Source organism: Falco naumanni, chromosome 8 (genome assembly GCF_017639655.2).
Source record: "Falco naumanni isolate bFalNau1 chromosome 8, bFalNau1.pat, whole genome shotgun sequence".
Taxonomy (NCBI): Eukaryota; Metazoa; Chordata; class Aves; order Falconiformes; family Falconidae; genus Falco; species Falco naumanni.
The window spans coordinates 64,852,200-64,877,975 of record NC_054061.1 but is presented as its reverse complement, the minus strand read 5'-3'; the positions used below and the strand labels follow the sequence as shown (position 1 = coordinate 64,877,975).

General features: G+C 43.6%; 1 protein-coding gene across 4 annotated transcripts in view; it reads right to left on the bottom strand.

Annotated features, from left to right (window-relative positions):
* SPATS2L (spermatogenesis associated serine rich 2 like) overlaps positions 1-25,475 on the bottom strand; it is an 85,450-nt gene extending 59,975 nt beyond the window's left edge. For 2 of the 4 annotated variants that reach the window (XM_040605111.1, XM_040605110.1), the window contains exons 1-2: positions 25,327-25,474; positions 3,292-3,365 (exon numbers count right to left, since the gene is read on the bottom strand). The gene's annotated coding sequence lies outside the window, so the exon portion shown is untranslated. Of the gene's footprint in view, positions 1-3,291; positions 3,366-25,326 lie in introns of all 4 variants that reach the window. The other 2 variants (XM_040605113.1, XM_040605112.1) reach the window with 2 other exon arrangements.
* Between the last annotated feature and the right edge of the window lie 301 nt (positions 25,476-25,776).

The following is a 25,776-nucleotide window of genomic DNA, read 5'->3' as shown; positions in this document are numbered from 1 at the left end:
TGTTAACAGAAGTGGAATAAAGAAAGGCCAACAGTAACAGAGCAGTCAGAACATCCTAAACATTTTAAAGAATCTCTTCAAGAACTCAAGAGTCTCCTTTAACCTTGATTATCTCCGCAGGAAATTCTGTGAAAGCTCAACCTGCCTTCATTTCAGACTTCGATATTGATCAAAATGATCAGTGAAATCTAATCCAAATTATTTTTTGAGCTCTTTGTGTCACTCAGCTGCCAGTTATTTTTCATTGAAAGCAGTATATATGATCAATAATAACGCACTGCAGGGAAGAAGAGGGAACAGGGACACTAACAGTAAAGTAATGCACTAACTTTTTTTTTCCCAGAAGTGAACTAAAATTTCATTCCTACTTCAGATATTTTCTTTTTATTTTTCAATTTCCTAGGGTAATCACATAATTTTAATTCTTAATGTTTTAATTTTGAAAGCATTTTATCTGTCCAGTCTCATGACAAATCCAGGCAATTCTGTCTCAGAAGACTTGCAGAGCTGAGCATTTTAAGGACAAAACTACGTATTTATACAGGGAGTAACAAGATGTATCTACAGGTAATTACAGAACTACCCATTTTGAGATAATCTGCCCAGTGTGAACATCAGACCTTTCTTCAGAATTGGTCTTGCAGGACAGAGTCAGCTTGAACATGCAGCCCCTAGTCAGAAAAGCACTTAAGCGCTACTGAATTCCATGAAACAAATGTTTTGAGACATTTATCAGAGAAAAATGAGCTACAGCACATACATAGGGTCTTTTTGAACTGCTTCGGATGTGCCCATGTTACTGAAGACATGAACTGATAATGAAGACATCACATCTGCACATAAAAGAAAACATTTTCAATCAAGACAATGCCATTCTTAAGACCTTACAAAGGGATTTTGTTGTCCTAAAAATTCTTTTTTTAGTACGACATTAAGAAGTAAGCAAACATACTGGGTCTGGCTGGGATGGCAGCACATGCGGTGCTGTGTTTCAGATCCGTGGCAACTGCAGCGCTGATAACAGGCGGGTGTTTTGGCTGCTGCTGCGCGGCACCTGCCCAGTGCCAAGGCTGCCTGCTTCCCACTGCACCCGCAGCCCGGTGGCCGAGGGTGGGCGAGAGGCTGGGGGGGGCACAGCCGGGAGAGCTGACCCAGGCGGGCCAGGGGATATTCCGTGCCACGTACGCTCACGCTCAGCAATAAACACTGGGCTAGAGGAAGACAGAGACGACGGTTTTTGTTGCCAGGGTGGCTGTTTGGAGACTGGCTGAGCATCGGTCCGCCCGTGGGAGATGGTGTGCCATCTCCTTTGCTTCGCTCTTTTTTTTCCTCTCCTGGGCCCTGCCTTTTCTTCTCCCAGTAAACTGTTCTTCTATCAAAACTCATGACTTCTCTTCATTCCGCCCTTCCTGTTTTCCCCCTGCTGCGGGGAGCTGGTGAGGGGAGCGAGCGAGCAGCTGTGTGGGTGCCTGGCTGCTGGGCCAGGTAAACCCACCACAGCAAGTCATACAGAAAACCCATTCCAGACTAGTGTATACAAGACATTCTGACGTGGAAGAGCAAGTATAGCTGAAAACCTACCACCTTTTCCCTGAAATCACTGAATGCCAGCCACTGCTCTTCTGAGAGATCCCTGTCTGTGTAACATTGCTGACAAGGGTGGAGGTGCTTCCAAGGTATCTTGCTCTCCAGGCAGGCCATCTGCTTCTGACAGCTCAAGGTCTGGTCAGGAACTGACCCAATAATTCGCTTAGTTGTAGTAAATAAGAGCTTGTAGCCAGACAAGTCATATTTCATCATGTATTTGGCCACACTTGAGATCAGCAGATGTGCAAGAACCACTCTGGGCATCCGTTTTTTTTTTTCTTCTTTCCTTTAAGTCACACAGCTCATCACTACCGAGTTTAGCATGCTAAACTATCAAGTAACAGATTGATTTTGTTCAGCTGTTCCTTGTAAGCCCTCCACCACCAAAAGCTTTGGAATTTTGCCATACAGCAACTCTGTAAAACAAGTTACAAGCAAAAAGAAAATCCTTAAGAAAAAGTGTAACAGCCCTCCACCAAAGAAATGGGGCGTGGGCAGCAAAATAACATGCAAATGACCCTGAGCATTTCACAAGCCTCAATACATAATCTAGTTATCGTCCCGACACCCATGTCCAAGTGCAGAAGTATTACCTCATTTTACAGATTTCCATTTGAGGCATTAAGTGATTCACTGAAGATTTCTCAGCAAGCTATTCATAGGGAACACAGTCCAGACCTCCTAAACTGCAAGTAAACTGGAGAACCTTAAGACATTTTTAAAAAACTGTCATCCCTGTTAGAATTACACACAATGACAGGGTTATTAGCGCACTTCTTATGCTTAGAACAGACTGAGTTTATGATTTCATAACATGCTGGACAGAAAGAAACAGCCTACTGTCAGACACAACAGCACAAGGAATTATTTGATGTATTTAAACAAGTATTTTCTTCAAAACAAGTGACAAAAACGACCGGGTTCACACACCTCTGAACTGAGGCAACTGCAGAGACCCCATTTCCCAGTTCTGTAGTCTCTAGTTTTAGCTAATATTTTATTTATTTTTTTTCACTATGAAGCTGCCCTTTCCCACCATCCTCTGAACATCACCTTGGACTATATAGTGTGAGATGATTTCAGAACACCGGTTCAGCAGAACTTTCAGTTGCAAACCACAATATAGTGGTTCAAACTACTAAAAAACAGATGAGAAGAAGCAGTAGGACAATGTAAGATGAGATTACCAACTTGAATGACAAAGAAAGTAGATGAAGGGAAGAAATTCATCTGGAGTAGTGAAAGATAAGACTGTAGACAAAACAGGAACCAAACAGCTTCAGAGATGTTCAAACAGGCTGCACTGTCCCAGTGAAAGCAGCCCCTAAAGTTCCTGTCTTCTTGTTCCTGCACTGACAGACCTATAAATGAAGTACCTTCCTATTTGTTATCTGTCATATACACGTGCCATGTGAAAGTAGGCTTACTTACCCACCGACCTGTGTTTTTGTAAAAAGTCAAAGCTACATAGTAAGGAATTTATAAAGTACCATTTTACTAATTGTTACATTTGTCTTTTTTTTTTTTCCCCCTTCCTTCCCCTGTGATCACTGTGGTATATGTCACTATGATCAGCTTTAGCAGGATAAGCTCAAGAAACCTGATGAACTCACTTGTAAAGTATAGGCTGAAAGCGTAACCTACAAGTTTCTGAACTTACCCAGTCACAATGGTTAGCAAGGAGAGACATAAAAGTTATCTTACCACCGTGAATGACTCCAGTTTCTGTTCTTGTTTTTCTATCTTCTCCAATAGACTGTATCTCCCACAAAAAACAGCTGTAAGTTAGAACATGATTAGTTAATTTACTCTTGATTTACTATACTGCTTTCTCCTTACAGGAGACTTTTGCGAAAAAACACCCCTCATTCCCTTACTTACCCTGCTCAACACATGGGGGGTGCTGACAGATGCTCTTACCAGTTTTTACAGGACTTACCTTCACTGCCATGCAAGCTTAGGCAATTACCTAAACCTTGTTGTTAGCACCATTCCTGACCACACATACAATTCTTCCAGCTATAACAAACCCATTTTTAAAACCAACATGTATTTTAAACTCAAACTAGCCAGCACATCGTGATGTGCAGAAAGATAAACCTAAGTGATGCAAACCCTTCTATCCATTAATGCAAGAGGGCCATAGGTGCAAGTTACAGTAAGTCACCAGTTACTAAACAAACCCCTCTGAGCCACACCAGCGCAGTTTCAGTGTGGTCATTCTCCAACAAGCAACATTATTATCTCAAGAATACCGACTCAGCTGAAACAGAGGCAAGCCCAAAGAGTGACACCAGCACCCTGCCCACAATACAAGGCCCTTGCTGACGTGCCTATAAATTTCAGGGGAATTATCCCCAAAGTTGAAGACATACAACCACATGGATAGCTGAGTGCCTGTTTATGTCCATAGACAGATGAATGGAGACTGATTTCCCGATTTCATTAACAGGAGGGAACAAAACCAGAAATAGTAAGTTTTGCACTCTCTTCTGTAGTTGCAAGGAGAAGGCAGTCATGAACTGATCTACGATTTAACCACGCATGCCAGACATGAATTAACCCTTTCTAGTTGCTACTTAAGTGAGTTACATGCTGGTCCCTGTTTGCCTTGGAGTAAGATCTGTTCAGCAGTCCCTCAGCTAACCCTGGAAGTACAACGTGACATTTCTGAACATCCTGACTGCTGAAACCAGCCTCTACCAAGCCACTATGACTTCACTGTCTTTGCAGACTTATTTTTCCTTCTGCATTACAAAATACTCACACTGTAATAGACTAGAAGTGTGTGACTGCTGCCCCATTTCATCCATCTTACCCTTGAAACTACAGATTTTGCCAAAGCCAAAGCGAAGTTCTGAAGTGCAAAAGCCCTGTCAGAGTCACAGGTTTTATTTTAAAGCAAAGCAGAAAGCTCTTAAACGCTTCTGCATCTGAACCTGCCAGATGTTCCCTGAAGCACTTCACCTAGCAAAGGCTCCCAAAACAAAGGCTCTCACAGATTAGGTCCCAAAGTCCATTGCAATCTGAACACGCTTCTGCATGGCTTGCTGAGTCACAGTTATGTTCAAAATCAAAAGACTGAAGCAATGTAAAATGTGATGCTTCGATGAAGAAATACAATTACTTATACATGTCACAGTGTTAAAGAGCATTTCTGGGTGTTGGAATCGACACAACAGGCACAGATCTGCGAGATGAATAGAGGGGCCAGAAACCCAGTGAGGGAAGCGCACCCACTTCCTTGCCTTTGGGCATAATGCTCTAACCAAGAGCTCAGGAACAGGCCTGCGCTACGGTCCTACCAGTATTCTGTTCTTCTGGGCAAGCAAGGGCACAACTTGGCTATTTGCTCCCTTCAAGGAGACACAAGCAAGGGATGAGAGTGAGGGAGCTACTGCACATCCCTTTTGTCTAGCGAGCACCTGAACGGAGACCAAGAAAGACAGCAACATTTGTGATAGTGCATTTTCTGTAGGTGGTGTTTTTAGGATTTAAACAGAACAAATCAGATCATGCACATTATTGTACTGAGGCATCCTAGTGATTCTGCTTTTCTCCTGTGTAACATGCCACCTGCTAAACCCCAGTTTTGATCACCTTCAACCCGAGTTGTGGGGGAGATTCCTCTTCAACTTCAGTGGAAAATTAAAATCTGAAGAATCAAATGGTAAGACTTTTACAACTTAATTTTTTCTTTCCCCTGCTCAGTGAGTTCTTTTGACAATCCTTGCCCTTTTGAACTTCATGAAATATTGAAGACCAAAGTGACAAGTAATCTCAGAATCCCATACCTCGATGTGGTCTCAGGTATGAAATGCAGTCACTGGTATGAAATTATTAAAGTTCAAATTGTAATTCTTGTACTTTAAGGGCTACTACTATTAAAGGCTATTTTAAAAGACAAAAGGAACACAAGCAAAAAACGAAAGTAAAAAGTTTTTGGTTTGCATCACTGTAAAGTAAAAAAGCAGATAACCAAGACAGCTATGTACCATATGCAAAGGAAAGAAAAAAGTTTTATTGGATATTGTAAAGGTTTCTTCTTTCCAAACGATACCACTTCTGTCAAGTCTGATCAAATGAGATGTAATACCTTGAAAAAAATATAAGTAGATTCTTATGGGACATCTCCATAATTTGATTACCTTCCTAACTCAACATTTTGTCCTTAGTCAATGGCCCATGGCATATCATCAAAGAAAACATTATGCAGGAAACAGTGACCCAAGGGAGGAGAAAAGAAATTAAGAGTGAAGGTACAACACTTAAAAGGAAATGTTTTTCATTTCTGTATTATCAAAGAATACTGTTGCTTACTGTCCACAAATGTTTAAGGTAATTTCACATCATAATGAAAGGTCAATTCTTAAAAGTGATTTTTACTTTCAAACAAAAAAGACCCCGAAATAGGAAAGCACGCTGTGACTCTGCAGGTCGTATAGACTTTAAAAACAGTGGCCCGTAACCCTCTGTGGTAGATCTACGGCCGAAGAAGGCCATGTGTGTGGAGATGACATGAAACACCCTCTCAGAACCTTCAACCCATTGTCCCCCACTGCAGGGTACAAAGAGAAAAGAAGCAGGGCTTCAGATAGCACATCATCAAACCTCACATCAAACAGAGCTCAGTGACAAACAACCACACCAAACTAACGTAAGCCAAAAAAAGCAGCAGGAATCAGCGCTCATCACAGCTCTACAGCCTTGGAGAACATACAAATAAACCAAGCACTTAAATCCCTCCCCATCCTGAACTCTGATCTTTTTAACAGTTCCCTAATCCTAGTATTAATGACACACAGTGCATACATGCACCAGAACCACATACTAAGATTAAATCCAGATCACAACAGCTATTCATAGAGATATGGGCCTGTCCTGATTTTGGCTGGGATAGAGTTAATTTTCTTCTCAGCTGCTGCCCTGCTGCGTTTGGATTTGGTGTGAGAATGCTGGTAACACACCGCTGGTTTCAGTTGCTGCCGGGCGATGGTTACACTAAGCCAAGGGCTCCTCAGCTTCTCAGGCCCTGCCAGCGAGAGGGCTGGGGGGCACAGGGAGTTAGTTGGGGGGGTGGGGGGGCACAGGGAGTTAGTTGGGGGGGTGGGGGGGCACAGGGAGTTAGCTGGGGGGGTGGGGGGGCACAGGGAGTTAGTGGGGGGGGTGGGGGGGCCCAGGGAGTTAGTGGGGGGGTGGGGGGGCACAGGGAGTTAGTGGGGGGGTGGGGGGGCACAGGGAGTTAGCTGGGGGGTGGGCGGACACTGCCAGGACAGCTGGCCCCAACTGGCCAAAGGGATATTCCAGACCACAGAACGCCACGCTCAGCACAGGGGCTGGGGGAAGGAGGAGGAAGGGGGGACGCTCCGAGTGACGGCGTTTGTCTTCCCAAGCCACGGGCGTGAGGGAGCCCTGCTGTGCTGGGGACGGCTGAGCACCTGCCTGCCCCTGGGGAGGGGGCAACGAATTCCGCGTTTTGCTTTGCTGGCGCGCGCGGCTCTCGCTTTACCTGTTAAACTGCCTTTATCTCAGCCCAGGAGTTCCCTCGCTCTGACCCCTCCGATTCTCTCCCCCGCCCCACCAAGGGGGGATGAGCGAGCGGCTGCGGGGGGCTTGGCTGCGGCCGGGGTTAGACCAGGACAAGGCCTTAATGAAGAATCAAAGCATACCGTGAGCTGTAGAACACTGGACAGGAGTCCTCATCCTATATGAATCTTCTTTACTCTTTCAAAGACTAAAGCAAACTCTTTGACAGATTCTCTTCTGATGCCTAGCCCCATCCCCAACCCTAAACCTGAGGTTTCACAATATATCTGTCACGCAGAAGAGCTCAAAAACCTAAACACTGCACTCTGCTAATTCCACTGTAGACCTATAAAGTCTTCTGGATCCTAACGGTAAACATACCCTTCAATCCCTCTGTTCCCGAGTATGTATCCTAAAACTGTATTTTGGACTGTGTTTAAGTATAGCCCAGCAACAAAGATTAGCACTGAAATTAACTGGAAGTTATTTGACGGTGTCTAAATCGGCTCTTACCTTTGTGGGAGCCAGCAGTAAAATAAATCCCCCTAGTCCCAAATCAAAACCCCAATGCAAACCCCAGCTATCTCCAACACAACTCCAAATTTAAGCAGAACCCATGAGATCCTGCCTGCAGTAGCCTGTATACAAGCAGAGAAATATTGCAGGGCTGAGCATTAAACTGAACTCAACCCTATATATTCAACAAGCTCAACAAAAGACTTCTGAAGTCTTCCACTGCTGCCTACAGTTCTGCTGGCTTGCAGGGTCCAATGCTCACGTTTAACTCTTAATGACTCTACCTGTCACTTCTACATTTAATGTTAAGAATAGTTTTGTCTGGAGTTGTAGGGTTTTTGTTGTTGTTGTTTTGGGGTTTTTTTGGGTTTTTTTCCTCAAAAATTAAAAGCTAGGTTTATTGCTGGAACCAGAGGCATGTCAAGTTGGGATGAATGCTGGTAACACAAGGACACAATGGACTATGGTTTGTTTTCATGCACAGATATTTCTCCGATGAAGCCGCTGAGAACATCTAGTGCGAGAAGCAAGCTGAGAGAAGGCAGGGAATCTTCTGTCAAACGCTGACATGACCAAGTGCAAAGGCTATTTGGAGTCTGCTGGTAAGCACACAAAAACGAGACTTTATTGAGAGTTTTGGCACTTTTTTTTGGACTTTATTATTATTATTTTGGCCTAGCTACTGAGTCAATCACATTTCCCTACCTGCCAATGAAGTTATTTAGCATATGGAAAGTAAACCTCCGTATCTTTAACATTTAGCCAAGCCTTAAGACATTTAGCCTCAACCTTACGCCTAACACAGACTGTAAGCTCTGATGTAGTAACAGTAAGGGGTGCTCCCTGTCTGTCACTGCTACACCAACAGTCGCAAGGTTCCTGTTTTGCATCTCAATATTCAGCCAATTAATAACAGCATCCTCCAAAGCTGATCTTTACCTGCCTTTACAACACCATGATGTTCCTTTCTGTGAACTGCAGTTTCTAACTTCAGCCAGGGAATGCAGTGTTAAGCATACTCAGCAGGAATCCAGCCTTCAGAGGACAATTCATATTGACATTTACAACACGCACTGCTTATTACAACAGAAGATGCATATGATTATAAAGCAGCATAAGCTCCCTGACTGAAACCATCCTCAATCTGATATTTGCCAAAGATTTTATAGCAAAAAGGATCTGTTAACTTTAGGATTGAGAAAAAACTAAATAAAAGCTTCAGGACTGGATCACCTCTCGTCCTATGCCAGATTTCTGTCTGGTGACACAAGTGGGATAGTAATACTGCAGTAGGGCAAAGGAGAGAATCCATGTTCAACACTGGTACAGGAGGGAATTACAGTATACGAACAGCAGCAGCAATGAGGAAGAAAACATGTACATGCCGTGTGGTCTTGTCAAGGAGAAAAATTGTCCTTTAAGGCTTTCATAGCAGAGCCAGCATTGCAATCAGACATACAACTGGCACCGCTTCAGTTTCAGCCAGCATGAAATAGCACGGTTTAAAAAACCAACCAACTCTGGTGTTTACTATGATCTACGTGTCTTACAGGACTGGAATATCCAGTCCTTCTAGCCTACGAAGCTCTCCCTGGTTGTGGGAACTTTGGTGTGAGCTAGAGTACCAACACGGGCCTCAGACTCTTCATTGACACGTTTTTTTTAAAACAAGTCCACATGCAGAGTCTGCAAGCACCTTTATTCTAACAGTGATCGGCCATTATTTAAGCCTGTTATTCCCCCTAACTTAGTGACAGCTGACGTTCTTCTCTCAAAGCTTTAAGGGCCTAATCCAATTCCTACTGACAGAGCTGGAACAGACCTGTAACACAGACACGCGTGAGCCATATGACACTGGAAATTCAACACCATACAGTGAAATGCCTAGTACCTCACTGGATGAGAAATCCTTCTTACAAGTCCACCATCAGAAGAACTGGACCTACTGGAAACCCAAAATGGTTAGAGGACTGAGTTGTGGGCCCCACTAATGCACTAGCTCTCAGACAATGAGCACAAGGCAATGCTTAGAAGTTCTACTTCCTACAGGAATTGCTGTCTGCTACCTACACTTTCCATGCTTTTGATAGATGGGGGATAGTTTTTTCCACAGCTGGGAATGTTTTACTTGGATGTGTTTATTTTTCCTCAACCTCTGGCTGACTCACAGATACCTCCATTTATTTTAGCTTTCTGCACTCTCAGAAACAGCAAGCAGGTTTCTGTAACCAACTCTAGGTACACTGTTAGTGACCCTAGCGGATTTATGGAGAGCTCTCTGTTCACCAGTGTTCACTCATGTTCCCTGAGAAGCCTTCTTTTGGGAATTAACTTCATTAAAAGAAACTTATGCACCCATGCTACACTCATTTCTCAGAGGGTCTGTATACTTCGCCAAGATTAGCTAATTTGATTTAAGATGAGAATTTTCCCTGAAACACATGAGCCTGCATGCCAAAAGTATTCTCCCAAGGGCACGAAAGGACTTGTGAAGCTACATTCGGAAATATTCACAAAATTACATGAGATGCTCAGCCAAACGGTTATGAGAGTTCTCCATTATTTTCATTACTAAAGAAAATATTCCCTAACACATTCCAAGCTAAGCTTTGCGCACTTTGCCCTGCCCTGAACTGAGGATGCACATGAAGTATATCTGAAGAGGCAATATCCCAGCTCTGGTTAGCAAGACTGCCCGACAACACAAGCCATTATTTGTTTTTCCTTGTTCCAGTCAGGAATCCAGCTTCTGAACTTCCAGAGTCTGTGCAGAATCCTAGAAGTACCCCAATATACTGAACAAACATACCTAAAATAGAAAGCCTTTGTGAGTAGCCAAGTGGAATACTTGAGGAAAAAAATGATCATTAGAGAAGCTGTAGAGGATTTACAATTCTGTTTTGTTTGGATCTGTACAGTAGCCTAGCCCATAAATAGAAACCAGGGTTTTTTACATTTGCTTGGCTTTAGAGAGTTGTGGGAATGATGGTAACCAAGCAACACCACAAAGCTGGAAAGCCCTGCTTAAGGCAACTGCCCATACCCCGATGAGCCAGGATACATGCAGTGCCTAGAGGAGCTATGGGATCTCCAACTTTGTACACTTCAGGGGCTACAAGATTCTAAAAAGAACGAGAAAAAGATTCTGTATGATCTGTGGACTCTCCATGCATTTTTGTGAAAACTGCTTCCTCACTGAGCTGAATTATCCTGCCAGCTGGAGTCCACTGTGAGTTTTACTCACCATTTTTGCACACTGAAAGGTCAATCTACCAGGAAAGCTTCCTCTTACTGAGGTTGGGAAATGCAAAAATACTGTGTCTCAGACAGCATGTTAACAAGTCAAAATAACCTCCACGGTTTTATTAGAAAATTCACTGCAGATCCATGCGAATTTGAGTATGTCAGTTTGCACAGAACATTACCTTATAATTATTCTAAAAGACGATCATAGAAAGTACAACTAAGTTCCAAAAAATATCCAGTGTCATTTTCTGGGCAAAACCTATCCTCCCATTCACCTACAGCAAATCAGAACAATGAAGCATCGTACAGCTGCTATAATTAATGACAGCCGAAATACCTTATTTTAAATTCAAGTGCAATCACCGCTATTTTCAAACTGGCACATCCTCCATGTAATCTGTCTTCAGCCTCCCAACAGAAGGACAGAAGCTTCTGAAGGAAGCAGTACTTGGTATTTTGCAAACTTAAAGCAAAATCAGTTGTGCCCTCACTGTCAAATGGTTCTTCTTCAGCCTTGTACAGCAATTTTTTAAACTGCTCCAAAACCAAAACAGACATTTTCTTAGTAACAAAGCCAATATGTATATATATGCGTATATGCATTTCAAGATACAATCATCTTCTGAGAAAGAAATATGTAAATGATGCTTTTAAAAAAAGTTTAAATTATTTGCTTATCCGAACAAGCAGTAGGCAGAGAAAATATGTCTGAATGCATACGGTTTTAACTGAATGAGGGATTATTTTAGGAGACAAAGGGTATCTGCTGAACAATCAATGCGTGGTAGATAATGCATCAAGGCTGCAGACGCTAGGTTTATGCTGCAGTTTAGCAGACAACCCTACAGTGGCTTAATATCACAGGTAAGACAGCGAGGTCAGTACCAAAAGCAACATACTATAGCTGTAGCAGACATGCAGTTAACACAGAACACAGACACTGAAACCTATGGGGTGCACTGAGCAGCTCAATCCTGGAACAGGTTTACAACTTTTCCTGATACCAGTATGCAGCTGATACTGGGTTTTACTGTGCATTACCCAGTATCAGAGACAACAACAAATAAGAATTAAAATCTCCAAGAAGCACCAACTAGAGACCACCTCTAAAGTTGTCCCCTCCAAGTTACACTGGGACACAGAGAAAAGGGGGCTTCAGGGGACTTAAGTCTACTGCCAGCCTCACTGTGCTTATGAAAAAACATCACACCCTAAATGTGAAAAGCAGAACTTTTCCTCAGCACTAGGTCACATCATAACAACCGGGTTGAGCCTGCCTTTATAACAACGTAAGTGGACATGAAGTCCAAAGAAGACACCAGCACCTCCTGGGAATCCTTACTGGAAAGTAGCCCAGCAGAGGAATGTACACTCTGCATCACCCATTGGAGCAGGGAGTACATCCTGCTCAGAGCGCGACCACTCTGCTCAGGATCTAGTACTGCAGCAGCAATGGGATCCTCAAGTCCGATTCCACCTCGCTCCATCTTAGCTGGCCTGATCTCTAGAAAGGAAGAGGACTGAGAACTCCCAGCTAGCTGTCCTTTAAGCAGTTTCACACTCTTCTGTCCTTCCTGGCACTCTTACAAGAGCTGAACACAACTACGAAGCATGTTTTATAATACAGAGCTCCTGCAATTAAATATATTCCTTTATATATAAAACTCCAATCTTTATTTCTCTCCATTTAGAATGGGGAAATACCCTCTTTTCTCGTTGCATACAAATTCTAAGAATGGGATTGTCCTGGTTTCAGCTGGAACAGAGTCAGTTTTCTCCTTAGTAGCTAGCACAGTGCTGTGTTCTGGCTCCCATGTGGGAACGATGCTGGTAACACACAGCTGGTTTCAGTTCTTGCTGGGTGATGTTTATACTAAGTCAAGGACTTTCCAGTTCCTTGGGCCCTGCCAGCCAGAGGGCTGGGGGGGCACGGGAAATTGGGAGGGGGCACCAGCACGGGTGACCCAAGCTAGCCAAAGGGGTATTCCATACCATATGGTGGCACGCTGAGTATATAAACTGGGGGAAGAAGGAGGAAGGGGGGGACGTTTGGCATTACGGCGTTTGTCTTCCCGAGTAACCGTTATGCGATGGAGCCCTGCTGTCCTGGGGGTGGCTGAGCACCTGCCTGCCCATGGGGAGCAGCGAATGAATTCCTTGTTCTGCTTTGCTGGCGCGCGCGGCTTTTGCTTTACCTATTAAACTGTCTTTATCTCAGCCCAGGAGTTTTACATTTCTTTCCGATTCTCCTCCCCATCCCTCTGGGTGAGGGGGAGTGAGCGAGCGGCTGCGTGAGGCTTGGTTGACAGCTGTGGTATCATAATGAACAAAAATGAATAATGGAATCAATTTACAAATGTAAATATAACTCCATCCTCCTTTGAAGTTTTAATAGGAAGGAGGAGCAAAATTACTCAGGGGATCTTGGTCAGACTTAGTCATGAGTGTAAATGAGATCTCATTCCCATGTGGTATTTCACATCACAAAGGAAAGCATGCAGAGCTCTCACAGCCCTGAGACGGAAGGTTCCATGAAACACTAATTTGTATGTCAAAGCAGCCTCTTCATGGGAATAACATACAAGTAATAAAACAACTCCCAAAGTTTTGAAGTGAAGCAAACTTCTCACGCTGGAACTTACTGCTGCTTTGACCATTTAAAATATTTTGGTCCAGGCTTCAGCTGAAATGCTTGTGCCAGTCTCTGAGTTATGAAGGAATGTGGCAAAAATAAAGCCAAAATACGGGTTGGTTTTCTTTTATGCTAATGAGGTTGAATAAAAGTGTGTTCTGGTGCAAGTCTGGAATGCCTTCACTGAACCCAGATACACTCTATGCTAAAGGAAACCAGAGTTTGCCTCAGTTTGTTGGCACAGCACCCTCTGTATGGATCTTTTATTCAGAATTCCTGTCTGTATTTACTTTCATAGGAACAAATGTATTTACTGCTGCCACTGAGCCTCAGCAACTGACTTACGACTTGGCCTCTCTGCTCCAAGTCCTTTGATACACCAAAAGTAAAGTTTGTTCCAGTAATATCCACTCACCCACAAGACATAGTCTGCATAGTTTATGGTACACTAAAAAAAGTAACGTTACATTTCAGTGACAAAGTTGCATGGAAAACATTACTCAGACACAAGGCAGCCAAGCTACCATCTCCAACCCAACCTTTGCTTTGAGACTTCTGTTTGGTTTAGTTTTGCAAACCTCACAGTACATTGATGTTATTTATTTTTCCATTTTATTTCCTAAGATTTTTGCTACTTAAGTAGAAGGGACAAGGGACACAAAAATAAATATGGCTACAACCTACCCATCTCATTTGCAAGGTCTCATGACTTTCACAGATGGACCTTCATGGTATAGGCTTTGCTCACATCACCAATGAAATCAACATCATCCTTTTAACTCCAGTCCTCAGTATGAACCGCAGATTTCACATGTCAGCAAATACCTTAAAATCCACATCTGCAGATTTCAAACATACACACTGCCTGACCACCTTGTGTTCACCTTCATCATCAATATGTTAAAAATTAAAATTCATTTCAGCCACCTCAGTGCATCAGTACACCTCTTCTCCTAGTGAATTACTGAAGTCTGTGAACTTGGGAAGCCATACAAGCAACTCCTGGTGCACGTTCAGGATTACAGCACATTGTAAAAGCTGGCCGTTAAAAGCAGAATTACCAAGTTACTAAATACAAGTGGAACTATTACATCTTTTCATGTCTTGTATATAATGAAATGCCTCACTTAACACAAATCATTCTAACTGAATTATCAGTATTCAAACCAGCCTGAAGCACGGCCAAAAATCCACTGCTGTCACTACTCATGAGCATTTCCTGCCAGCAGGATCCAATGAGGGAGCTGACAAACCCAAAGGGCTGAGACCCCCTAAATCAGAAATGGTGTGTTAGACGCATACTACTATGCATGCAGAATTGACTGGAGGCATGACATGATTTCCAGGAATAAGCTTAGAAGGAAGAAAAAAGTAAAAAGGAAATAAAAAAATGAAGACTTTTAAAATTTTAATTTAAATTTCTATTTAGACTTTCAAAACATTATATGCTGTAATTACTCTGGCAGTCACATCTTCCCCAAAGAGAAAGTAAAAGGAGATGAACAGAAACACGTTGGGGTTTTTTTCTAAGATTTTTTTTAATGCATTACAAATACTTTTTATATGGTTAAGACATTTTGTATGTCGGGGTGTCAGGTGGGCAATAATTATTTTAATCTTTCTTATTTTAAAAATGGTAGCAGATAAAACCAAAACAGCCACTCCATATCAGAGGCCAATTTTTTACCCATTTCCCTACAATTACCATCAGAACTTATAGCATAAACAGTCTTCTGACACAACTGATCTGCCCATCCACACGCCCAAAAATAAACATGCTGCAAATGCAAAAAAAGAGATGTGAACTACCATAGAACACAGTATGTAACACCAGCCTAAGGAACAAACACAAACCCGCTGAAACTGCCTCCCTTCAGCGTTAACGCTTTGTGGTTAAATAAGATCACACAAATTTAAGGAAAGCCTTCAAACCTTAGGTATGTCTAAATATATCAATATATTTTTTTTATTTTATATCAATATTTTATATTATTACATAAAATAAAAGCAACATTTAAAAAAAATACTTTAAAAGCCTGAAGACAGAACTAGATGATGAAGACTGGTACCAGAATACAAAGTCCAGTAGTTTACCAGAAATACCATTAGCTGGTCCTTCTCGGATGCCTGGCATTTAAGAAAGGGAAGAATTCTGGAAACAGCCTCTCCTGCAGATACTACTTTGACCTAAATTTGACTACTACTATCATGGGAGGGTAAGGGATAGAGCCATTGGAGGAGGGAGAGTGGAAGAGGCAAACAGAACTCCAAACAATGTATCAAATAATAATTCAAAATCTGACCAAGGCAAAGCCCCAGCAAAGGAGCTGGGATGAGGGAGGTCATGGAGTCAGAGCTGGGCAGGACCTGCAATCCAAGATGCTTAAGAAGTATTATTTAAAGCAATAGAGAAGAGCACTGTTCAGTCATGCATTGTTTCATGTTTTATGTAAGAGACAAATTTAGAAACTGGCAAATCAATTCCTGCACAACTAGAACGGGAATCCCACAGAATTAATGCCACAAGAGAAATTATGAAACTAACATTTATCAGCAAGACAGACAAGTTCCCAGAGGTAGAGGTGTTGCTTTGGCCCTACTCTCTATGTACATATTGCATGTGAAATGGAATCGCAGAGCCATTTTTGTAACAGCTCTGATAGATGCACTCTCTGTACGAGCGTTTTTCTTTCAGTGGCCTGTCATTTCTGTGACGAGAGCTTCAACACACCTCAGCTCGTTATATTTCTCACAGAGGAACACTCACACCTGTCAGCAATCACATGAATGTCATCACATGGCTGTTAATACATAATGGTTAGGACCTTATTAGCAGATCTCTCTGCTTCTCCTTTCAAGGAATTATGAGAACTCAATTTACTCCACATGACTTCAAGCCAAACCTTTTATACAAATTATCGGCCTTGATTCATTAGCCACTTGGAGGCAAAAGTTAACAGCCTCTAATTTTTCTCATATTTTATTTTAAAGAACAACAAAGTCCTACATTCCCATCAAAAGCAAATAAAACTCCTAGATGGCTCCAGGTTTCAGCTTACACTCTGAAAATGGAAATAGCATTCCAAACAATCTGGGCAGGGAGCTAGAAAGAGGCAAAGGTTGGGCCCCACTCCTCCTCCTCAGCTGATCCTCATGCAGGATCAAGCTGTAAGAAGGTAAGTCTGGTAGACTCCTTCCAGGAAGAAGCTACATGAAAACATTTAAATATTTAAAACAGTCACATAAAAAAAGTATATGGTCAGACCAGAGCAAAGTGCGCTATCTTTATCTCTTTATGTATGACAAGACAGATCACACACAGACTTCCTTGTATCATACGTGCTGAAAATCTTACGTAGTTCAGATTGCGCCGACGATGAGTGGCTGATACAGTCCCATCCCATTACTGCCATCTGACTGCTCTTTGGACATTACTTTTAACTACATGCAGTTTATTTGTATATTCTGTGTGTTGTGGGGGGATTTTTTTGTTGTGTTTGTGTTTTTTTGCGGGAGGGGGGAATGTTTTGGGGTGAGGGTTTTTTGTGTTGTTGATTTTTTTTAAAAAAAACACAGGTAAATTTCTGTATTTGCATTAACACAGAGGGATACCAATTTATGGCCTGTCTCTTAAGGAGTCCATCTGCTGTTCAAAAGCCTGTGTATCCCTGTATTTTCCACTTCAATTAACACAGATTCCTTCCCAAAGCTCTTTTCTGTGGCTGGTACCGCAATCTGAACATGTCCAAAAATGTCACACAACAGCCCCTGAGTTTCCTCCCAGGAAAATTCTAACTTAGAAAAAGGCAAACCCTTTCACAGAGTCTGGTACCAAATTTGTTCAAAGACAAAATATCCATCAACACAAGCACTCCCAGCACCGCTCCCCCCACAGCAGGGCAGCTGCCGCCAGCCCCAGCAGTGCCCAGTGCCTGCCGCAGCTTTGCAGGAGCCTGGCTCCCACAGACATCTGGCAAAGGGCCTTCACCACACGCCCACCTTACAGCCCAGCATTTCAGAATGAATTGTCCTCGCCCAGGTCATTTGGCACTGCAGAAAAGCAGCCCCTGCTATCACGCTGCTTGGCCATTTTGCTCTGTTAAACCACTTCTAAAGAGCTGGGCTCTGACTCCGCAGGCAGCTCAGCGAGGGTGCAGAGCCTGGTAGGCCGAGTTCAGCCCAGAACAAGCACTGTAGCATCACACAAAGTGTCATTTTTTGTCATAAGTAACAGCAATCTTGAGGTTTTTCTTTTTTTCCATTTTTTTTTTTCTTAATTTACAGAAAAGGAACCTTTAGTATCAGACTAAGCCACTCTCCGAAAGAAGAAGATATTATTCACTTAAAATAGTGAGTGACAGTTTAAAGTTGTGCCAGTCAGTTTAATTAATGATTACATTTACATTGCTTCATTCCTTTAATATGATGCAACAAGGGTAATGACTAACCTTTTTGCAGTTTAATAGACCTTCCAACTACAAGATAATCCCTTTTCCATTTAACAAGCCACTTGTTACAGTTTAATAAATCTAGTTTTGCTCTTCGGCAATTCTTTTTAAAGTGCTTTGGAAGGTACCACCATTCACCTATAGCCCGATTTTCAGAGGACCTGACTGCACAAAATTCCAATCAAAACTTTCTGCACTCAATACCTCTGAGAATCCAACACCAGAAGGCAACTGGAAGTTTTCAACCTTTCTCATCTACAGGGTAAGGAACAAAATAATCAGTCAGGTACAGTGTAACTTTAGAAAAGGGAACGGCATGTTAAAATGCTACTAACATGGGAACCTCAACTCACCCCATTAGTGTAGAGAAAGGCAACCATCATTCTTTGTCAAGTGATGGCAGCGCAGCGGATGAATTTACACCCATGACCATCTGTTGCCAGATTAGACAACTTTCCAGTCTGCCAAATGCCTGTTCTTGTTCAGAACTTCCCTGGGTTTGTAGGCTTACTCTCTATAATGTGTTCTGGTTTGTAGTAGAGAGTCCCCTTCATCCTAAAACACTGTGGACTGTGAGCCCTCCCACAGAACTGCCAGAAGTTTTGAGACTGAGCACTGCTTAAACACAGGGCCATGGGAGCCAAAGGCAGCCCGCTGCTGCAGTCTGCTCCACAGTTGGGTATCACGCCATGTTCTTGGCTAAGGACATGGAACCAAACTCCTATTCACGTTGCAAGTGCTGCAAAACTTCCAATACACTCAGAGCTCCGACAAGACCTTGGCTTGAAATACCTCTTCCACAGAAAATAATCCGCAAAGGACCTAGACCGCACCTATTTCAGACATGCAAAGAGCTTGTGTCCCTCATGACAGGAAAAAATTGTGAGTTTACTGGCCATGCTGTGATCCAGACCCAATAGCACACCATTAGAACCATCTCATATCAAAAAGCCCAGTAAACAATGTAAACAATAACTAGACAAAAAAAAAAAAAAGGAGGCTATATAAAGATCGTAAGGCAAGATACCGATTTTACATCAGCATCCAGAAGGACAGCTCCACTGATGTTGAGGATTCCCTGTCTTCAGCATGCACCAGAAACATTGCGACATTTTCCATAGTTCCCTTTCGCTCACAGGTAAACACTAGAGAGCCAGAGTTCTTCTGATGTAAAGCCGATTGCCTGCTCAGCTCAAGGTTTCCCCAATACATCACTGTCTGGATATTTATTTCTCTTCTTTTGAGATAAAATGATAATTATCACATTTTAAGAAGTCAGTGCAGCTACTGCAATTGACTCTATGCCAAACACATTCTCTAGCCTTCCACAAAACTTTCCAATCTACCAGCAATTCTGTAAAGAATCAGCCTGTGTAGGTCAACAAGACACAAGAGCACAGATATTAAAGACAGGTGTGTGGTTTTAGCAACAGGTAATAAAGGGAGAACTGTTTTTACTGAGTGAGAAGGAAACAACGATAAAGGGCCAAACTCTGTACTTGTGGATTTCAGTGAGCATAAGCCCCAAGAGAATCTGGCTCTAAATCAGTAATGTAGGAACTGCTGCAAGCCCACCGTTTCCATCAGATCCTTAACCAAATGGCCAAACTGGAGGAAAACCCATCAGGGCCAGGGAAGCCCTGGTCTTGTACTACCATCACACAGAAAAAATATTCCCTGTAGTTCCTCCCTTTTGCCCTCACCTCACAAGCTTCCATTCCCATCTGAGTATCTAAACAGACATGGCCAAAAACTTTGTGCCTTCTGACTGCCAGAGCTCCTCCTGGCCCCGGGATCTTCCCCAGCCTTCCTCCCTCACCCCCTCACCAGGGCTTCCTCCAGCCACCTTCCCTGCTCTTGTCACCACTACAAGCCTCCAGGCACTCCTACACAGCAGCTGCTCTGGTTGATCCACATTTGCCTCGCTGCAGAGCTCTCCGGGGCACCGCTGGCAGGTACGCCTCTTGCCCTACCCGTGCTACAGCTGTGTGCGTTTGACAGTACGCCTTATCTTCCAACTCCCTTCTGCTGGTCTTTCCTTGCGTTTCAGACCCGGCTGCCTCTGTTGGCCAGATCAATCATCCAATCCTTTCTGGCTCCCACTGTGTTTGTACACAACGTAATTTCGCTGTCTTGGGAGGAAGAAACCCTCAAGCTCTTCAAGATTTTTAATGAGAAGTAAGTTTCCTCCTTTCACTCTAGTAACAAAGTGGCTGCAGTACACGGGAAGCCTCGGGAGCTGCAGGAACAGATGGAGAAGCCTCTCTCCACCCAAGCACTGTGCAAGCAGCCCATCTCCACACCACCCCTCTCTTCATCAGCTCCAGAGCGAGGAGCACAAGCTCCAATCCTAACACCGAAACACAACTTCATGCCAGCAGCTTAACAAACCAGCCAACTCAAAACAGTTTCTAGACAGCACTAAGTTATTATTGGAAAACAGACTTACAAAATTAGGCAACATTTCATTCAGACTGAGTCCTAAAGATCACTAAATCAAATGCTTCTAGGCTAGTATTACTGCACAAGACTGTTATTCCCTCTATCAACACAGCAAGAAGTCCCACAGCAATGACATCTTGGGACTCATAGGTTTTTCCACCACTAGAATAAACCACAGTCTCTGAATACATTCCCACTCAGAAGCACCACCACCCCCAGGCTGCACGTGCAAGGCTTTTATTGCATTTAATTTTACACAGAGAACCACACCCAGTACCGTAATTTTAATACTAAAACCGGACAGTTTAAGCGTAGTGCAGCAGTGGAAACCTCAACCTGGATGTGTGTAGGACAGCACATACTCAATGCTGGTTTTAAACATTACTAAGAAAGCAATTCAGTCCGAAACGACCATTTAAGTACATGCTTGAGCTTGAAGTCGTCTGGAGCCCAAATATTCTTTCTTGGCAGTGGCACTTCAACCAGTAAGAGAGCCTGAAGTCCTGACCTGTCACCCCACTAGCTGTCAGCATGCATCAGTCTTCAGCAGCAGTAAATGCCCCGCGCCATGGAGAGCACTCAGATGGACACTCCAGTGCTGAACCTTCAGGGCAAGCTCCGCACAGGTTTCTAACACCACCAATCAGGATCCTGAAGAGCTACCATCATTCTGAAACGTGTCATAGCACAAACACCATCTTTCGGTGCTATTCCAATAAGATTCAGGCAAACACCATTAATCTTTGCATGGATTTTGTGTAAGGCTGGGACAACAAACACCAGGCTACCTGCCCTGCATGTCAGGTGTTTGTTTTGAAATGCTGCCGGGCAGGTTGGCCTTAGCAGCATGAAGGGGTAACAACTCAGCAAGGCTCTACTGTCAACACAAGAATGGTAGCAGCTTCTTCAAAGCTGACTCAAAACACACCCACAACTTTCGAGGATAGTCACCTCCCAGGAAGTCATACTCACAAGCCCACTCAGCCATGCACAGCACAAACAGGTAACATTGCTCAGCGCCACTCAGAACATAAAACAGCATCAACCCTCTTGGAAGCACAGTTCATGGAAACACCAGCCTTCAGTAACCACTTTAAAAAAAAAAAAAATATAGAACAGACCTTCAGTCAGTGAACATCAAATACCACCGCAGCGGGGTTTACACAGGCCAAAATCTGTCCCCAACTCTGAGCAGCAGCACACTGGTATTTACAAACAGGTAAGGCTTCTTTGCCATTTGAACTCTTTACCTTTTCAAGGCTCAGGAGATTAGATTCATCAATACTTTAAACACTGAACACAGTACATAGCCATAGGCATTTTTTTCAGTCAGCAAACCCCTAGACAGAGTACTGAAAAGTCTATTATGAAGGCCAGTCACTATCCTCTTCTTGAATGACCACATGAAAATCTGGGACTGTTGCACAATGGATTGAAAGAGCCTTTTGTCTGAAGGAAAAGGACAAGGAGTCACAAAGTATTACAGATTCATTTCTAACTCATGTTTTTTGAGGAAATTGTATAGCTTCAGCTAAGAGCAAACCAAGAAGACAGCAGGCTTTGAAAAATGTTATGCCACAACCCTTTCCCACTATGTACACACAGAGTATATTTTTAGATTAGTCTCTTTTGTATTACAAAAAGATGGGCAGGCATTCTGTATTATTGTTGTTTTACAAGAGAAGTTTAAAACACATGCAGAGTTTTGATTTTATTCCAAAACCTTAATTAGGGTCTGCAGCACTATTTGTCTTGTCCAAACAGAAAATCATCTGAAGCTTTTTTGGTACAAGATCTAGTAAAAGTATAATTGTACTGGGACAAGAAGTGAAAGCATTGTCACTGGTGCTTAATAATCACCGATTGAGCAAATTTGCCATCACCCATAAAGTATATGATGGCCTATTCCACAAAGACTTTTTTTTTAATATACTGAGAAACCAGCAACTGACTCTTTAAAGTTTGAGGTCTGTGTCTGAAGTATCTCAAAAAAAAAAAAAAAGGGCCAATTACATCTGCTGATAACTTCTCAAAAGTAAGAAATGCTTTACTTCTCCATCCACCCCAATCGAATTTTCAGTTCTCAGATTTTACATACAGGCAGCGCACACCCCCCAAATGGGATTTGCACACATGATTTCATTACAGAGTTTCTAAGCAATCTTCACACGGACAAATTTTCAGCAGGAAAGACAGTGGGAGCTAATAAGCAAAACCAGATTTCTTCTAATCCATATCCAGAACTAAGGAATTACTGCACGTCCACTCAGAAACAAAAGTCACAGCCATCAGACTCCCCTTCTTCACCAGTCTGTTCTACCCAGGTACTGTGAAACTTAACAGTCAAAAAATGTCAGTTTTCACCTTCCAGATTCTTGCTGCATCCCAGAATTTATATTCCTTGTGCGCCCACAACCCCTCCTGAAATCAAGCAACATATTTTGCACACACCATTGGTCAAGGTGTCAGTTGGATTTAGCTCTTCCAACCGCCCTATGAAATTGTACCAGGCAAGGAGCTGGCCTTCGGCATGTTACAAGACAGCTCTACCGGGTCCAAAATCTCTGCTGCTGGAATCATGCATGGCATCACTTGCCGACATATATTGGAAGCAAAAGTCCTGCCATGCCAAATATAACCCCAAGGTAACTACAGAGCCCATCATCTCACACTCTGTAAAACATGGGTTTATAGTCCTCAGGACTGCAAAGAGGAACTTCCAAATGCGAAGTAGAGGCAAAGCAACGCTGCACCATCTTCTTGACGCTCAAGATGCTTAGAAGCAAACAGGGCAACGAGATGTGAACCGCACAGCCCCCTGCTGATGCCAGGGAAGTTAGGGCCAAATACTTTGGTATAGTAACGCTACAGAGTGTTCCTTTCAAACAACTATTAGCAGAGGAACCTGCCCAGTCTAAAATAAAAGGCACTCCACTATCAAAGTTAACTATTTCACTACAGTTCATTTTTTTTTTACACAAAGGCGAAAACTGCAAGAAAGCTAGTGAAGCATCTAAGGAGGGAAGAAAACATGGAGGACAGAGGAGACAGTAGCACCAGCCATATTTTCCCAGAATAACATGGACAATAAAATCCTTAATATTAAATAAGAGTCAACTACAATTAACAGCAAGTTATTTTTCTTCCCCTGATCTTTGAGCAAAGCCTCACTGCCCGTGGGTCTTCTGCTCCAAATTGTACGCAGCTTGACTTTTATCCTCTGGTGCACAGTGAAAAGCCGAGTTCGACCTTTCATTCAGATTTGTAAAGCACCACACCAGATTGTTTTGAGAAAAAAAAAAGAGGATTTTTTTTTTGTCATCTGCATGACTAGCATTACTTAACAGTGTCCAAAGGCCTCCAAGACATGGGCCCTGAAAAAATACTAGGAAATACAGGCCCTAGAATGACAACATAGGCAATGTGTGTAGTCAAAAAGAAACTCAGATATAACAGCTTGGGGTAATTAACACCAAATACAGGTCAACTACAACTGCAGATGGGCACAGCTTTAGCACTTCCACCATTGCTAGAAGTCAAAGAAAATACAGAAGAGACCGCAGGGCATTAGGATCTTGTTGTGCTTTCTCTTAAAAATAGGCCCAAACTGATTTCAGTTCCAGACGGGTTATTTCCTTAAAACCTGGGAAACGGCACGAAGGTGACCTGACATTGCCTCATTTCCACTTCTTTGAGCAAGCGCTGGATAAGAATAATTGATCTAGATTCAGAACCAAACCTCCCTCAAGACAGAAAGTACTCAGAAATGCCTGTGTTCAATTTTTAGGCTCGTTACTGTTATGTCAGACAAAAGAGCAACTCTCAAGCACATGTTGCTTCTCAGGCCTCTGCCTGGGCATAAGGACTGTGGAAACAGACCCTTCACTTAAGGATAACCCTCAGAACGTTTTGAAGGGTACTCGATTTATTTAATCTTAATCATAATACTTTTTTCTTACACAGTACGTTTCCCAGAGCTGTGACCTTACCTCCGTAGGTATTTATACAGCACCTGACACAGTACAAGGCTTATCTTGATCGGTGTCTCATTACATTTAACAGATCCTGCTGTGTTCCTAAAGGGCCAAACTCCTTCAGCTCCCACAACACAGCTAGCTGGAGAACACTCGCGGTCTAGTGGCAGCATTCAGCTCCAGCAGGCTGTGATGGTGCCTCATAAAATTCACCAACTTGTTCTGACCTGGAAATCGTTCTGCATTTACAGGGTTTGACTGCATTCACAGAAACAACTGTGGCAAGGGCACAGTGTCCTGCTCCCAGCAGACTCCAGTTAGCGGCATTCAACACGTTTCTGCCCTGCATTTCTTTCATGGCCAGTGCAAATACACTCCTAGTTAACCCTGACATTCTGCATGCAGCAGTCTTTTCTACTTTCTGAGTAGAAAGCTTTTAGTTTACCTTTCTTGAATGATCACATTCTGGAAAACGTGTTAAGAACACATCAGGAACTCAAAGAAACAGAAGACAGACGCTTTAGACTGGTAATTCAAATTTATAAGTTAACGGAAAAGAATTCCTGCGGAAGATCGTTAGTTGCCTTGTAGCACAATTTCAAGCTGGAATCAACCAAATCAGTCCAGGGGAACGTGACCTGGAATGAAGCAGATGGGTTTACCTGGGGTGCCTCTTGGCTCTCCTAAAGAAAGTAAATCTGGTAGCGCAAGTGATTCACATCTCAGGATGATGAGGCTGAGGGTGGGGAAGAAGCTTGCACTATTCATTTACAGCCCAACAAAGGAAGCATTGCATTCTGACAGAGAATAAAAGAAAATTGCCAGCTGCCACTGCTTATCAACGAATTCCACACCTAATGATTAAGTTTTTCATCCACAGCAGAAAAAAGGACGACAAACGTTACAAAAACCACCAAAGCAACCAAAAACCGCACCAAACCCAAACCAAGCCTACCTCCCGGGCGGTCTTTCACCTTGGTGCAGATAAAAGCCCAGCCTCAGCCGGCTGTGTCCGTGCGGAGAGGGCAGCCGGGGCACGGCGCCCCCGCCCCCGCCGCGCAGCAGCACGCTCGCGCCGGCCACCGCGCTTCGCGGCACGGCAGGGGCCACGGCCGCCGTCCCGCCACCGCCGCGCGCCCGGAGCCGGGGGGGGGGGGGGGGGGCAGCCCCGCTCGCTCCCCGCTCGCTCCCCGCCCGCCGGCCACTCCCCGCCAGCCCGCCCGCTCCCTACCCGCCGGCCACTCCCCCGCTGGCGGCCCGGGCTGTTACCGGCTAGCCCGGCGCAGCCCCGCTCCGGCTCTGGCGGCGCCCGCGCGCTGCCGGGGCGGCGGGAATAGGGCGAGCCGCGGCCAGCGGCTCCCGCTGCTGGCAGAGCCGGTCCCGGCGCACGCTGGGCCGCCCGCCG